At 37.7% G+C, this 16969-nt stretch overlaps 2 protein-coding genes across 4 annotated transcripts in view; one reads left to right on the plus strand and one right to left on the minus strand.

Moving 5' to 3' along the window:
* LOC132154693 (uncharacterized) overlaps positions 1 to 11641 on the minus strand; it is a 158223-nt gene extending 146582 nt beyond the window's left edge. The window contains exon 1 of one of the 3 annotated variants that reach the window (XM_059563341.1): positions 11442 to 11641. The gene's annotated coding sequence lies outside the window, so the exon portion shown is untranslated. Of the gene's footprint in view, positions 1 to 10810; positions 10832 to 11441 lie in introns of those variants that run through there. The other 2 variants (XM_059563343.1, XM_059563342.1) reach the window with 2 other exon arrangements.
* Positions 1 to 16969, plus strand: part of LOC132154697 (protein arginine N-methyltransferase 5-like) — a 463524-nt gene that overhangs the window by 405546 nt on the left and 41009 nt on the right. The window lies entirely within an intron of this gene.

The following is a 16969-nucleotide window of genomic DNA, read 5'->3' on the forward strand; positions in this document are numbered from 1 at the left end:
GATAGCGGAGCGTCTCTGGTTGTCGAGGGTACCGTTGGAATGCCAGCCAACTCCAGGATCTCCAGGTGATCAGAAATTTATTCCATTCCTTTTTTCCAAGCAGGATTATCAAATATGTATAATATAAGACTTTTATGATTAAGGCCTAAAAAAAAAAAAAGATTTAAGCCTGTCACTGAAAATCAAACCCACATCCCCCCTCTCTAATTGAAGTGAGTGATAAGCCTTTTTAATAAAAATCAATATGAGAAAAAAGGAAAATGCGGGACTGCGAGACAGGATTAATGCATCAGAAAAAGGGAAAAAAAACTCAATTAAGACTCTGCCAAACTTTGGCAAGTGATAACACATTAGCATTAAACACAGCAACCTAGAGACATCAACATTCAATCAGACCCAAGAATTTTTCAGGTATAAAAATTCAAAACACATGTTTATTGATGGCTTCAGAAAATACACTGCAAATGTTATCAAGGGCCACAAACACACACATATATATCTCTGCAGTTCGCGTCACCCTATTACAATTAAAATCACAGGCTCAGCATTCCCTGGACCCAGGTATTGATGATTCATTTTGCATTTCATCAGAGAAACAGAAATTATGTTAAAAGGAGATCAGTCAGGCAGTAGGCATGAGGGGGCTCTCTCTAATTGCCTATTCATCAAAAGAGTTCCTCAAGTATATCCAGAGCTGAAATATCACGCATGACAACTGAACCGCACTCCATTAATTATGCTCCCAATGAACCAGGTTCACAACACTCCTCTTCTGGTCTCTCTCTTCACTGGAGACTCACATAATCAGAGTCATACTTTAACAAACGAGGATAATCATTCACAATGTAAACAGAGCTGCAGGAATAAATCCTCAGACACACACACACCAACTGATGATGCACATTTACTACATCAAATTGGAAAAAATGGTAAAGGAGGTTGTTGTTGGTTAAACAATAGTGTGGGTGACGCATCACGGTTTTGTACACATTGACAAACAAAAGACCCTACAATAGCACAGAAACAATAACCATCTCTGACTCGGATCTTTGAATTATCTTTGTCAACTTTTTACTTAATTAAATGTAGAGCGATGAGCCTGCTTAAAGTCAGCATGAAAACATAATTAACCCTGCTTATTTTCTTCATTCATGTTGTGAAAAATTCCTCATTGCATTTAAAAAACTTTCCTTTCCAGATAAAGTCACCAAGCCCTCTTATTTTTCAGCTATCATGTCATATTCATCTGTTTCTGTTTCAGTCATATGATTTTTTTTTCCTTACAGTTGCTATATTTATGATCATTGGTGAGAGAAAGCAATGGCCTAGAATTCCAAAACACTCAAGGAAAAGATATCAAGAGAAAATGCATATCCTTGGTTTTGAATCGTACTAAACCCCTAGGAATTATTTATACAGATATGCAGTCAGCACAGAAATTCCCAAGAATTTTTTTTTATTAAAATATTAATGCAAGTAGATTTAATACTACTGTTGCATTTAACTGAAGTGTTTCTTTGGGGATTAAAGTTATAATATATCTAATCTATTTGAAATAAATAAAAAAATATCCATTTCAAATAAAAAATATTAAATATTATTTTCACATCCCTTATCACGTTTAAACGTAGTCATAAAATGATGTACAGTGATGTCAAACTTTTCACTTTTCACAATCGCAATCAGTTCATGATTGAATAATCCAAGTACACATTTTCCTTATTATGGGTGTAAAATGAATTGCAAATGGTATTCATGTTGACTTTAAATGTGTAGAGGAACAATATTAGTACAGCACAATATTGGTACTCATTACAGCAGGGGTGCCCTATCCTGTTCATGGATATCTACCTTCCTGCAAAGTACATCTCCGACCCTAATCAAATACACATTAACCAGCTTATTAAGATCTTAAGGAACTTTTGATAATTACAGACAGGTTTGTAGGAGCAGGGTTTCCACTGAACTCTGCAGGAAGGTAGCTCTTCAGGAACAGGATAGGCCATCCCTGCTCTACAGGATCTACTATGTAATCTATCGCTCCTTTATCTGCTAAATATTTCACAGTTGTCCTACTTGTCCTCGACGTGTCTGTGGAAATCAGACATGGCATATAAAGCAAACATCACATATTTCTTTGCACCAAAATTAATTTTGCATAGAGAAATTTTATTTTAATACTCAGCTTCTCTATTTTTGTTAACTCTTGCATTTATAAACGCTACAGTCTAATTCTATCTCTGCAAGCAGCTGCAACTGCTGACAAACTCATCTGTCATGTGCCAGTGTAAGTGTGTACACAGGATACATTGTGCCTCAGGGTTCTTAATGTTAAGCATTTAGGCTCAGGCCTCATTTTTACTTGGTTTTCACTGCATATAAAGAGATATTCTAAGTTCAGTACAAATTGAGCTCAGTCAACAGCATTTACAGAGTAATGTTGATTACCACAAAAAAAAAATCTGACTCTCTTTCTTTTTTTAAAAAGCACAAAAAAAGCACAGGTTATGGTGTGGCATTTACAATGAAGGAAGCTATTCATTTTAGAAAAGCACTTACATTAAAGTGGTCATATGATGCAATTTAAAGTTTTCCTTTCTCTTTGGAGTGTTACAAGCTCTTGGTGCATAAGAAGATCTGTAAAGTTGCAAAGACTAAAGTCTCAAATCCAAAGAGATATTCTTTATAAAAGATAAGACTCATCCACACACCCCTAAAACTGCTCATTCTAACACATGGGAAGATTTGCATAATGCCGTCCAGATGTTCACGCAAAGAAAGAAGGCGTACCTTTCATTCTCATTTTAGTATTGTTGTTGCCACCACCGCCATGTCATATAGAGGCTTTGTGTTTCACTGTAAAAAAAAAAAAAAAAAAGCTAAAAAGACCTTCCAAAAGAGGATGATATCTGCTTCGTCATGCCTGGACCTAATCTGTGCTGGTTGCTGAGGAAATACATTAACTTGGGTGTGTTGGTGGCGCAGTGGATAAGACACATGCCTTTGGTGTGAGAGACATGGGTTCGAATCCACTGTGAGACACCAATGTGTCCCTGAGCAAGACACTTAACCCCTGGTTGCTCCAGTGGCGTGCGACCTCTGACATATATAGCAATTGTAAGTCGCTTTGGATAAAAGCGTCAGCTAAATGAATAAATATAAATATAATATATAAATATAACTTTGCACTGTGGATCGCTGGATCGGCTTTCACTGTGGACAAAGCGGAGTCCAGCCCGGGGTCGTCACATGTGGTTGCCGTAAGCCAAACAATCGCTCCTTTGTAGAATCCACTGGCCATGCCGTTCTCAAGCCCGCCTGCCTCTGTTCACTCAAGCTGGCTCACTTGTGAAACGCTGTTTCGTTTCGAAAGTGAAACTATTTTGTTTGGCCTTCCAAAAGATTACACATCATGTTTATTTCACATTCATAATGGGGTTTATTGTTTATGTCTCGATGCTCCGACTGGACAGGGCATCGCAATATGTTAAGGGGCGTAACATTTCCATCACACGCTTGAGGTATTCGGCCAATCACAGTGCACTGGATAGCTGGCCAATCAGAGCACACCTCGCTTTTCAGACCAATGAGCCATGTAAAAATCAATGCGTTTCAGAAAAGCGGAGCACAGAGGAGAAACAATAATGTACAGTATGTGGAAAATAATGTGTTATTTAAACCTTAAACTGCATAAACACATTTCATTTCACCAAATACTGTAATGTCCTTTATAGCAGCATCATATGACCCCTTTAATTCTTTTGTTAAAACTTGCATTGTCTGAGCTGATCATTTTTATGGTTGTTTTAGGCTTTTACTGTAGGTGCAACATAGTTGTAAAATATGCTATGACTTTACGCAAAAAATGTTAGAAAGTAAATTTTCATACTAAATAATGTTAACACAAATATTGTTTACGTCTTGTGGCTATACTATTAACATAGCATGTAACACTTATGGATTTACGGGATTCACCTGAGCGGATGAGCGGAGGTGTGTGAAACAAAAATCTTAACAAAAAAAGTTAAACAAAATTATGCCACAAGTGCTGTCAGTTGAGGATAACTTGTATTGAGCCTGGAATATTCTTTTAAAGGGTTAAAGCATGCTTGAGAACACACATTTTTCTAGAGGCTCTTTGAGGCACAAGACTGATGAGAAAAAAATCTTCAAAGCCATAAACGGAGGCCTGCTCTGTTCGTTTGATGTGGAGATAATGATTAAGGTACATAGAGAGACAACATTTCCATTCGACTACAAATTGGAAAGAGTTGGAGATGGAGGTTTGAAACTTAATGAGGTGAAGAAAGATGATTGTCAGGGTCACTAAAGGTTTGGCTCCTACAGTCAAATGTGACATAATTGGGACTGCACTGGATAAGGCTGGCTGTCGAGGTTATTACATGCTTTGTTTGGAACATTTGATTTGAAAAGCTCGAGCCGTGGCTAGTGTCCAATCTCAACTAAGGGATAAATTGCAAAGACATTTTTTTCTATTTTCTAAATAAACCAGGTAAATTGGTGGTAACTCGGTCCTGCTCACCACTGGCATGGGTTTCTGTAGGAGGACAGCAAGCAACTGACAGCAAGTAAACAAGATGAAGTTCATCCATTCCTCGATTTGAGCCAAAATGGCAACCAAAAATGACAGTTCACATTTAAAATTCGCCACAGCCAGCCAGGCAGGCAGCCCTCTCGTCCGTGATTTGTGCTCTTCCAGAGAGGCAGTGCATGACTGTGTGAAGGGGAATACATCTGTCTGTATGTCTGATAAAGCGGATGCCAGTCCATGTGCCATAACACGTTCTTCCTTTGCTTCAGGCCCTCCACAGCTATCAGTCCATCATTGTCATACAATAATTCTGCGTGTAATACCCATCTGAGTCCCACAGAAACTGACATACTGTGTCTGCAGTGAGAGCGTGTTAAACCCACTCAACATCCTGTAGAACAGGCCAATTTAACACAGGAATAAGCCAATTATCTTCGAAGAGTAGGCAAATTTACAATAGGATTGTCATAATTGAAAATCCTATTGACGTCCGTGTCAGGGGTTGGGCTCTGACATATTAGTTTCTTTCATGACCACACACATTTTCCTAGACAAAAATCTAATTTCCACACACTCATAGAGAGAGGCTTTAGTCTAATGCAAATATTACATGCTCACATTCATAGTCTAGTGCAGATTGCCACTAAAAAGAAATAGTTAATACAAGTGATATAAACAGCAACTGATGGCACCTCTGTGATGTCCACATCTCTCGTGGCATGTAAACTCTGCTATATTTTAATAACTTTACAAATCAATTAGTACACATATTTTAACAGAATAATTAATTAAAGTGCCTTTATAAAAATATAACCTTCATATTTTATTTTTTTTTAAACTTCAAAAATTGGACCCATTGACCATTGTCACTACCTCACAGCTTCTTTTATCATTTATCTTTTTTTTTAAAGGACAATACATTTTTATTGCAATGGTGCACTAAAAATGCTGCCACTTGATATTAACTTGTACTGAACTCAGAATATTATTGAAAGATATGAGTAGCCTTAGTGTCAAAGAGATCGTAAAAAATCAATTGGATTATAATACACCACCAAAAGAGACTATTCATCCCGCTTGAAAAAGCAGCTGATATTTGAGAGCTGTATTTCAGAGTGCCTCTAATCATAGTGTAGGATTTATAGTTGTCATTCAAATGTTTGTCTGACTGCTAGAATGGCATAAACCAATCAACCAAATCATTCTCAGCCCCAGTAAGATTAGGCTACATAAACAGTGTAAGAAAGAAGTGATGGACCACTTGTAGTCAAAACTTTTATAATCACTTTTTCCTATGTTGGTCACAAAGGTGTGCTGGAACCTACTTGATGATAAATGAATGGAAGAAACCACAACACTCAATATTTGAGCTAAAGACATAAAATGTATGATACTGTTGTTGCCAGATTTTATTTCTGGTTTTATGTTATTGAGGCACAAACAACTTTGGAGACTTCAGTCTTTCCCCATTTCAGCAGACAGAAGTTGTATTAATTACACAGAAAATAGCTGCCTGGGGCCATTGCCAAGATGCCTGCTGAGTGAACTGACTTGCACAGAAAAAGATTTGGCTACATTAAGATGATACCTGGGAACCAAGACTAATATTTGAAATAGAGAAATTCCATGTTCAGACACCACATTCAAAAATGAACTGAGAATGCAATTTCAATTCTGATGACAAACTTTTAATTGATTGATTGATTTTGTCTTCTTGGTCAGTGAGTCAACAACATGGAAAAAAGAATCTCAAAAACTGTCAATGGACACGTTTCATTCCACAGTGTGATTAGGCCCATGGGAATAAAGTGTTTCAGTTTAATTTCTAGAGGTGAATACTAAATCTTAGTCCCAATAGCTCTTAAAGTGATGCTTTATTTTTCACTTTAAAAGCATATAACAAGTCCCACTTACTAACTATCAGTAGAGACCACTTTTTCGCCTTTAGCATGAAAAGCTGTCTCCCACAATATATTCAGAAAAACATTAAAATGACAAAATAACAAAACTGTTTGAAGTACATCACACTAATAACCACATTCTTGCTCTACCAGTACTTGGGCTTTTTACTTTTCATCTCAGCGAGCTCTCTAAACACAGAGATATTGAAGGTATCACCTCATTTGCTCACTTCACCTGATTCTTTCTCATGGAGAGCCAAGGAGGTTATTTCCCTGAGTCACATTATCAAATTGCAGAGACACAGTGTTTCTTTCAGTGGAGGTTTAAAACATCCACTAAAAGATTTTTGTGTTTGGTTAGTTGGTTATCTTCAACCTATGAACACAGAAAACAAGTTATTACATATCCTAGACACTAAATATCATTTCAGAAAGCTGCAAAGCAATCTGCCAGTATTCAAGACAAACTGCATGATACTAATCTGATTCAGGATGGTAACAATGGCCCAATGTTAGCTTTAATACTCATATTGACTTGGTCTCTAAGGGCCTCTCATTTGATAAAGCTTGTCAATTTCATTTTTACACAACAGTCTGCTGTAGATGGAATGTCTTTAGAGTAACAACTCGCTCTATTCTGTGGAAACAAACTCTAGCTTTCTACTGTACATTGCTAAGCTTGTGTTTCTGTTGCATACTGGGCTTTTCTTTCAAATTATGACAGCAAATGTTTCAGGTATGTATCTACGATACCTTTACACTCACCACTCCTCGCTCTTTTCATCCTTTATCTTGTATGTGCTCATCGTTGCATCTATTGTAAATTAAAGAAATGCTTACAGCTGTGAGTCAGACAGTCTTGCTGATAACAATACCAGCATTACTCTATCGCCGTTTTCTTTGTCCAACATAAGTCTTTGAGCCAATGTCTCGTGCCTGTTTCAACATGGATGCCTCCTCATTTTCTCCCCACACTATCTCTCCTTCTCAATTCTCCCTTGGTAAATGCAAGATCTTCTTGGGTGTAAACAATTACAAGCTTATTGCTGACACAGATTGCTGGAGTCGTATTAAATAAAATCTGTGCTCACCCAAACTGCAAACTGCCTCCAGCCTGGCCCATTTTGTAACAATGAACCTCCCCTTGCTGAAGCTTAGCCAAACTTAAAGGGCTTCTGTGCATCACAAAAAAATATATACTTGCACTAGAATAAAAACAAAATAATCCATATGTATCTTGGACCCTTTGATAGAGAAAAATCAAAGGAGTAAAATGTTTTTTTAATTGCGGGACACACACAGACAATTATTGTAAAGAAAGAACCAAATGGTGGGGAAAAAAATTGAGAAAGGTGTGTATATGTACATCATATGTACATCATAAATGTAGAAAATTTGGCTCTTCTATTAAGCTTTTTTTGTCCTCCTCATGTGTGTTTTTATAAGTGTTTCTGTAAGAATTTCTTCTTCTACTTATTATTTTTCTTTGTCCAGCACGTGACAAGGGACAAAGGCCTTTCAGATCTTCTAGTGTTCCAAGTGATGATGAAGAAGCCTGAAAGTGGCCTGGCTGTATTGCAACACTCCCCAAATCTCTACGTCTCACAAATATGTCCAATAAAACAAGCCATTAGTATATACCCTCAGCATGTAACACAAGCTAAACACACAAGCAGGGGCATTCCTAGTGGGGGAAAAGGGTGACAGAGTGTATAGGGCACAGAGTTCTTGAGGGCCCGCGATTGGCTACTGGCCAACAGGAGCACAAGGACTTTCCATTCCCTTAGTGGGCTGATTGCTGAAATGAGGGAGACCTGCCCGATATTAGGCACTGTCTTTAAATTACAGCGCATGCAAAAGCACATTAAGCAAATATTCCAAAATTGTGAGGCAGCGCGAACCGATGCATCCGCCAGCCGCGTATCAAAGCAGAACGCGGTCAGCCACCGCACAGTGCAGCGCTTCTGCCACGATTTATAAGTGATACACAGTACAAGCTGCTTGATCCATTAAGATGTGACACAGAATTGTAATACACCGTGTGATATGAGAACATTAAAGGTTCTCTAGTGATGTTGGGTGGAAGCAGCCACGACAATGAGGTTTGTTGGAACATCTCAATAGGCTTGTCAATTCAGCACCATTAGTAATTTAACTTGAAGTTATTAACACTGTACAAATAGCCTATATGTGCTGGCAGAAATGTATTTATTATAAATGTTACTGTTATTACATATTGGGGAATATTAATTGTATTAAACTTTTTACTACAAGTTTTAAAGTTTATTATTACATATTATTTATTTTAATAAACATATAACCAAGGTAATGAGGACCATGGTTTTACTTCTTGTGACCACCATCCTACTAACAGAAGGAGGCAAAAATCTGGATTCTAAGCAAAAACTTCTTTCTTTTTAGATGTTTAGTTCTAATGAATTTTAATTTCAGTAAAATGTTAATTCAATACGGCCTGATTAAAGATCAATGTCAGTGTCTTATATAAATTAGGTGTTTACTATTTACAAATGATAAAGTTCTTAAAGGTTGATTCACCCAAAAATGAAAGATGTCATCATTTACTCAACATCATGTCATTCCAAACCTGTATGAATTTCTTTCTTATGGAACATAATTTGAGAAATTCAAGGCATTTTTGTCCATACAGTATGAAACAAGGGTATCCAAAATCTCCTTTTGTCTTCAACAGAAGAAAGTCGTTTGGAACAACAGAAGTTTGTTGCATTTGTTGTGAATTCAGTAATATCTATCAGTATGCATTTCTGTCCGGTTTTATGTATTCATTTATTTACTCCAATTGAAGGCCCTGTGACCTATTAAAACGTTCATGGGGGAATTTGTGTTTTTAACCCCAGTCCAAACCCTAACCCTAAAAAACAGTACTGAGTTAAAAAAATACACCTTTACTACATCCCACGTGATTTTGAGGGGGCCCCATAGCAAATTCAGTGCACAGGGCCCAGAAATCCTAGCCACGGCCATGCACACTGTGAACTGTGCTATCTGCTTCATTCAGAAAAAAACAGGCTGTGGCTGCTCTGTTGGAACCATAGCCACATGAGTAAGATTACCAAAACAAAGTGAGGCTGCACTTTAGGCGACCTGAGTTCAAGTCTCGGTTCAAGGTCCTTTTCTGGTTCAAATCCCCTCTCTCCTCTGCCATGATTTACTGTCTGTCCTTCTACTGTGCTATCTAAATAAAAGTACAAAGCCCAAAAATATAACAGAAGAAAAAAAATCAGGCAGTATATGCAAAAAAAAAAAAAAAAAAAAATTCTCCCCACATTTTGAAATATCCAAGTTCACCCTCACAGATGTGTGAAGTGTGTCTTTTCTGCCTCTAGCGACAAAAAACAGAGCTGCACACCCTCTGGACTGGTGGGACTAACAAACAGTCTTGTCCTACCCACAATTCACTCAATTGGTTGGGTCAATGGTCCTGTGTTCAGATGCTCAAATAGTGTAAAACCATATTATTCACACACTTTTTCAGGTAAATCAAGCAGTAATTACTTACATGACTTATAAGTATATAGGACTTAGCCTACTATAAGCATAGAATATTTCTAGACAGTAGACAAAGCACATTATTTAAGGGGCAGACACTCAACAAATACTGGGGATACATATTAGACACCCTGCAAAATATGCATTGACTTCAGTCGAAGATATAACGTTAGACAAAACAAATAAAAATGAAACATTTTTGTGTTATAGGCTACTAATATCGACGTAACGTAGGCTACGAAACGCTAACGAAAAACGACCCAGCCTGCTGTTGCTATGGTGACCTCAGTGGCCAGCAGAACGCAACTTCTGTTTATGTACGTCTATTTTGTAAGCTCTGACTAATTTGTTATCCAACTTTTGTGGTTGAAATGTAGCTTAAGTGAACCGTACATACAGTATTACACTAGTAATCCTTAATAGGCTACATAGACGTTCGAGACCGCTCACAGTCTTTTGTTGACTCTCTTTTGGGATGGGGTTAAGCTTTAGGGAGGTTAGACCTTGAAAGCTCTGTCAAATCCAAACACAGGTGGGCTATTTTACTCAAAACCAACGGGTGGTGAAAGCAGCAGCAAATCTGCCTACTACCATCAGTAATCATTATTACAAATAGACATAGCAAAACAACGTCTGTCCTACTAAAAGGGCATTCGTGCTATTAATATATTTTGGGGAAACACATGGCACGAGCAGCAGAGCGTGCGAGCCAGCCCTGCCGCCGCCGCGCGCTCCCTCACGCGCAACCAAAATCACTTTTGCGCCTAAAATACTATTAGCTATTCAAACGAGTGTCATCAGTGAAACCGTCGTTAGGGAAGAGACTAACCGTTTAATACATGCCCCGCGAACACCGGGGTGTCGGTAAGCGTGTCTGCTGCTGCCCCGCGAATCCCTGAGGGCGACAGACAGACAGAAGCGCGCGCGCTCAGTCATGTGGAAGGTCCGCGTTCCCCAAGAGTGAGTCCCGTATTTAATAACTAATATACTCGTATATCACAACCAACGCATGAATGACAGGACGCGTGTATTACACAGTACTGGAGTAGGCTACATACTATAGTTTTTTTGGGGGGGGGTTGACATTATCAATGGTGATCATTGGTACCTCTGTTGACTAGGCTATGTGTTGAATTATCTATAGGCTACATTGATTAAAAACAATCGTAAAGCGGACTTTACATGCACGTTAATATAAATTCAAGCGTACACAAATTGAACAAAACACGATGGTGTTTCTTCTTTTTCACATGGATAGTAAAAAAAAACCTTGGTCTACGTTTAATTTAAAATGAATATATTTTCAAATAAACCCTTCGTGCGCCGCACGCGAGTGTTTATTCCTTAATCTAACACTGAAAAATAAAGAGTCTCTAAAATATGAAGGAGACAGAAGCGCTGCCAGTGATAGCTCGCGGTAAATTCATCCCGTGTGATCATAGAAAATATTAATATTTTACCTTTAGATCTTATTGCGTGGACTTTCTTTCCTGCGCTGAGTGAGTCTGTCGGTGTTCAATGACAAGCACCGAGTCAAATATGAACAGGGCAAACGCTGTTATCGCATCTCTCTCCCTCTTCCTCTCTCTCCCATAATAAAACGACTGTTTTAAAATCCCTCATCACGTACTCACTCTCCCTCGCTCTCAGCAGTCTGCAACCTATCACAACAATCATGACAACCCTTACAGAAATCCCATGCATAATAGAAAATAAATTCCTATAATTTTGCGATCATTACAATTTACAACATCATTTAGGCCTTATTATCGGGCGAGTGCAGTTCTTTGCATTTCCCCCTGCTTTTTTTATAATTTCTAAGACAGCTAAACAGAAACACTATGTGAGTCCAATATTAAAAAGACTTTCCCTCCTCCATCATAGAAGCTGAACGGAGCCAGTCAAAGCATAAATGGACGTATTATCCACCGGGGGTGACTATTTTCATTTTGTTTGGTGTTGCCAAGGCTTCCTTTGTATGTGTACTTGTATTTGTCTATCCGTTAGGCTTTGAAGGGCACAGTTTTTAAAAAGTGATGGAGTCTCTGACCCACGTCATCCTTCAGCTTCAATATACCCTCTTTTAGGCATGACAATCGTTTAAAAACAACATCACAAAAATTGTATTTCAATGTTAACAGACACTTCTTCTTTATGGATAGTTCAACCAAAAATAAATAAATCTCTCATTTACCTTCAAGGGTTTCCAACCTTGTATTTTGAAGAAATTTTCAAATGTTTTCCTCCTTTTCTTTACACATGTTGTTAGATGTTGCCAGTCTAAAGATGGTACTGATTACATCCCTAGCACACCCATTGGAGTTGCTTCTTATATAATTAAAGCAACATGAATTTTCAGTAGCAGGTCCTAAACCCAAGCACTCAACATTTCACCACAATAGTAATTCCCCCGAAAACAGTAACGTAACAGAAAGTCTTTTGAAATACCAACATAATAGAACATTAAACATGAACAAGTCTCCCTGTTTCTCATCTTGCTAATATATATATATATACAGTGACCTCCATAACACAAAGATGTTTTACCAGCTAAGAAGATCAGCATTTTTAGAGTTTCATCTCCCTATCTGAAGTGAGCATAAGTATTGGAACAGTTGCCTCACAGGTCTTTCTAAGTTTTCAGCGGTGTCCTGTTGCATTAATTCTTCAGATATTAAAAGCAGGGAATGTGTCTTATCAGTTATATCCATTGCTTCTGCATTCTAAGTCTTGCATTCGAACGATGACACACACAAACCAGGATGAAGACGAGGAAGCTGACTCTGAAAGAAAAGCAAGCAATTTGGATGCTAAAAGAAAAGAGGAAGTCAATTAGAACTATAGGAAAAACAAAGGGCATGGAGAAATCAAGAGTTTGGAAACTATCGGCAACATCAGCAACCAATGACGACCTGAACGGCTGAGAAAAACAACAGTAGTTGATGACAGATAAATCATAATTGCTGTGAAAATGAACCCTAAAATACATGTCTGTAAAATCACCAACAACCTCAAGAAAGCTGGGGTGATGCTCTGTCAATCTACAGTCTGCAGGAGAATTTGACGCAGAATTACAGAAGCTACACAGCAAGATGCAAACCTCTGATCAGCACCAAAAATAGAAAGGCAAGATTCTTCGCAAATGTGAGCCAGTAGATTTTTAGAACTGAGTTGATGGACGGATGAGACAAAGATTAACCTTTATCTAAGTGATTGAAAAGCAAAAGTGTGGAGAAAAAGGGAACTCCAAAAGATCCTAAGCATACAAGCTCATCTGTAAAGCTTGGTGGAGCTGGTGTCATGGTATGGGCATGCATGGCTGTCTCTAGAACAGGACCTCTTTATTTTAATGACTTGATGTATAATGGGAGTAGCAGAATGAATTTGGAAGGGTACAAAATCACCTTGGCTACCAACATTAAAAAAAATGCCATCAAACTCATTAGAAAGCACTTCATATTGGATCAAGACAATGACCCAAAACACCCAGCCAGTTCAGTCAAGGACTTCATCAGGGCAAAGAAATGTAAAACCTTAGATTGCCCAAATCATTCTCCAGATTTAAATCCGATTGAACATTAATTTCTCCAGCTAAAGAGAAGACTAAAGACAGAAACTCCCCAAAACAAGCAACAGTTGGAATTGGCTGCATTAAAGGCTGGAGAAAAGCATTTCAAAACATAAAACCAAGAGTCTGGTGATGTCTATGGGTTGAAGACTCAATGCTCTGATTGCATGCAAGGGATCTGCAACTAAATATTAGCTTTTAATCTTTTAAATCTGCCTTAAATTCAATTGTTCAAATACTTATGCTCACATCAAATAGTGGGATGAACTCTAAAAGTGCTGTCCTTTTTATTTGGTAAAACATGTATGTTTTGCAAGACCTAATAATAAAATGTGACATTCTGTAGTTTTGTTGCTTATTAATCTTTTAATCATTTTTGCAAATGTCTTGACTCCAAAGCAGAGAAAGCAGTTATGTCTTTACTGTTCTAATACTTACGGAGGGCACTGTGTGTATTTGTGTGTGTGTATGTATATGTATATGTATATGTATATGTATATGTACTGTATATGTATATGTATATGTATATCTATATGTATATGTATATGTATATGTATATGTATATGTATATATACTGTATATGTATATGTATATGTATATGTAAATATGTATATGTATATATACATACATACACTATTTCATAATTTTCTCTCCCTGTCCAACTAACATTGCAAAGCATACTGGAAAGTGTAAAGTTTATTTTAAACTATTAGATCGAAACATCATTATCGGAGCCCAAAGAATGATCTTGATGAGAAGATATTACAGTTGCTTAACTAAAAGACAGATGGAAAGTGGAAACTGTGAAACATTAATCAAGTCAAGTCACCTTCATTTTTATAGTGCTTAGTACAATAGAGATTATTTCAAAGAAGCTTCACAGTAATAAACACTAAAGTAACAGAATCAAGGATGCAAACTTAAAAAATGAGGCAAATTCTAATTCTATTGCAAGACAATTGTGTCATTATTCAGCTCCAGTCATTTCAGTGTTGGTTCAGTCCAGTTCAATAACTGTGTAAAGTTCATTATGAACCAAGTTGAATTTAGCTATAAGCAACTCTACTTTAGACAGCAGTGTTGTTCAACTTGTGTTCATTCGATTCTGTTTCATTAAAAGTTTTTGATATTGCAAATTACTTCCATTTGAACAAATTAAATTCAGCTATAAAGCAGAAGACAACAGTATCATTATTTAGCTCAATTCATTAAAGCTAACACAGAAGTCATAAGACCAAGTTTTCTTTTCGTCATTGTGGCAAATTTGCATGACCAACCTGAACCTGTTGCTAAATATGTGTAGGGAATTCTTTCGACCCTGAGGATAAATTCTCAGTTGCATTTCCTATTTTAAAATGACTGTATTTTTCCAGAAAAACTAAAACAATTTTACTGCACCTTAAACCAATCTTCTAAATAACTTCTTTTGTGTCCCACAGAAGAAAGAAAGTTATTCAGGTGTGTTTCAAAATAAGGGAAAGTAAATGATGACAGCATTTTCATTTTTGGGTGAACTATCCCGTGAAGTATGGGAAGCAATGAAAGTGGAAAAATCAACCGAGCCAGTTATTTTCAAGAATTTTCAGCCAAAACAAAAAAGCACAAACAGAGATGCAGCTGAGAAAGCACGCGGCAAAATTGCTGATATCTCCCATCCTCCATCTCCAACGAGCATGCTGTCTCTCTTCACCTGTCTACCTGTAGCTGTCAATGACAATACTAAGGCTTCGCCCATAAGGCCTCATTGTCTAGATCTCCTGCTGACACTTACAATTTGAAGTCCTGTCCTAAGCAGCAGACAATAACACAAACACACTGACTCCCTTCACATTTGTGCCGGCGTGTGGGTGTGTGGACGTGTTTGATCCGGGGACGGTTTGTTGTTCAGAGGCCGATGCATTCAAAAAGTTTCAAGCTAGTCAGGGGTGAGGAGGATTATGAGCGGTGCGTTGTAAATAATAAATGTGCTGGTGCGGAGCTCTGTGAAATATTTTCCACATGTTTTCCTTCTTTTCAAGCTGCTATCGTGCCCTCATCGGATCTGTTATTCTACCAACCGCTGTTCTAATATTGAACAGTCAGACAGGAACGGTGTTCGAGGAGGAGAGATCTCACTGAATCGGACACACTTAAACATGCTGACCTGTCTCTTGACCCTTTCCAACTCCCAAATGGGGCCAGGGCCCACCCATAGCAGCAGAGCCATGTTCAAGGTTCAAAGAGTTCAAGGGGACAAATTTCCTCAGAGTGTGAAAAAAAAATCCGCCTACTTCAACTTTATTTTGAAGTATAATCAAATTTGGCTGTGAAAGTCATTCTGACTATTAAACTGACTTTAGAAAATAGTGTTTGAATTGGTTAAATTATTTTGATAATTTCTTTGATTGATTTTGATGGTAATGAACAGCACTAGAAATCATCATTAACCAGGCCAAGAGAATAATCTAGACTAGAAGATACAGTTGTTTAGAGGTGGAAACCGTAAAACATCAAAAAGCTGATAAATGTTATATGCTCTAGACATCACATCTTTGTAATGAGACAGCCTTTATCTCTTGTTCTTGCCATGAGAACATTTTACACAAATTAGCTGCTAAAGACACCACGCATGTATAGCTGTCCTCAGATGAGGCCTATTTTTCTCTGGGTTTACAGGCTGCCTTGCTAATATGCTCTATAATGTGCGGCTGACAGGCCAAGAGGGGTGCAATTTAAGGTGTATTCAAGACTTTGGCTGCCTAGAATAAATTGGTATCTATTTTCCTGACATCTGGTCTTTTAGAAAGATCATTACTTTGAACTTTTTAGACTTTATGACAAGAATGGGTTCTGAGACTTGTTCCTGCCATTTCATTCCCTGTAGCATAACATCTTCTCACCCCTCTACTTTCTTCATCTGTCCCTTCTCTCAGCCTCTTCATTTGTAAACCCTCATTCTTACACTTTCTGCACAAAAATACATCTAGGGGAATTAAAGGAATAGTTCACACAAAAATGAACACTGTTTATTCACCCTTGTGTTGTACCAAACCCATATGAGTTTCGCTCTTCTGTAGAACACAGGACAGACCGCTCACAGTTCATGAGATGTTTTATTTTTGTTGATTATATATGTTTTGTTGTATCTTATGGAAAAAATTTCAAGTAAAGCTGCTCAGTAAAAATATTTATTATTTATGCTAAACAAATACATGTAAATTGAAAATGTATAATTTCTTACACGAGTAGTGGATAGCAAAAAGATACATGGTCTATATAATACAAAGTCAATTTCTCTGCCTCCCTCCAGTGCTCCATCCTCTTCTCATCTCTCTTCCTTTTCTCCTTCTACCAGATGGCTGACCCATCTGCTCCCTCCTTCTCGCTATCCCTGCCTTTACCTCCATCTCCATCTCTCCTGATACCCCTTGGCTTTTAGAG

The sequence above is a fragment of the Carassius carassius genome, chromosome 12 (genome assembly GCF_963082965.1).
Source record: "Carassius carassius chromosome 12, fCarCar2.1, whole genome shotgun sequence".
Lineage (NCBI taxonomy): Eukaryota > Metazoa > Chordata > Actinopteri > Cypriniformes > Cyprinidae > Carassius > Carassius carassius.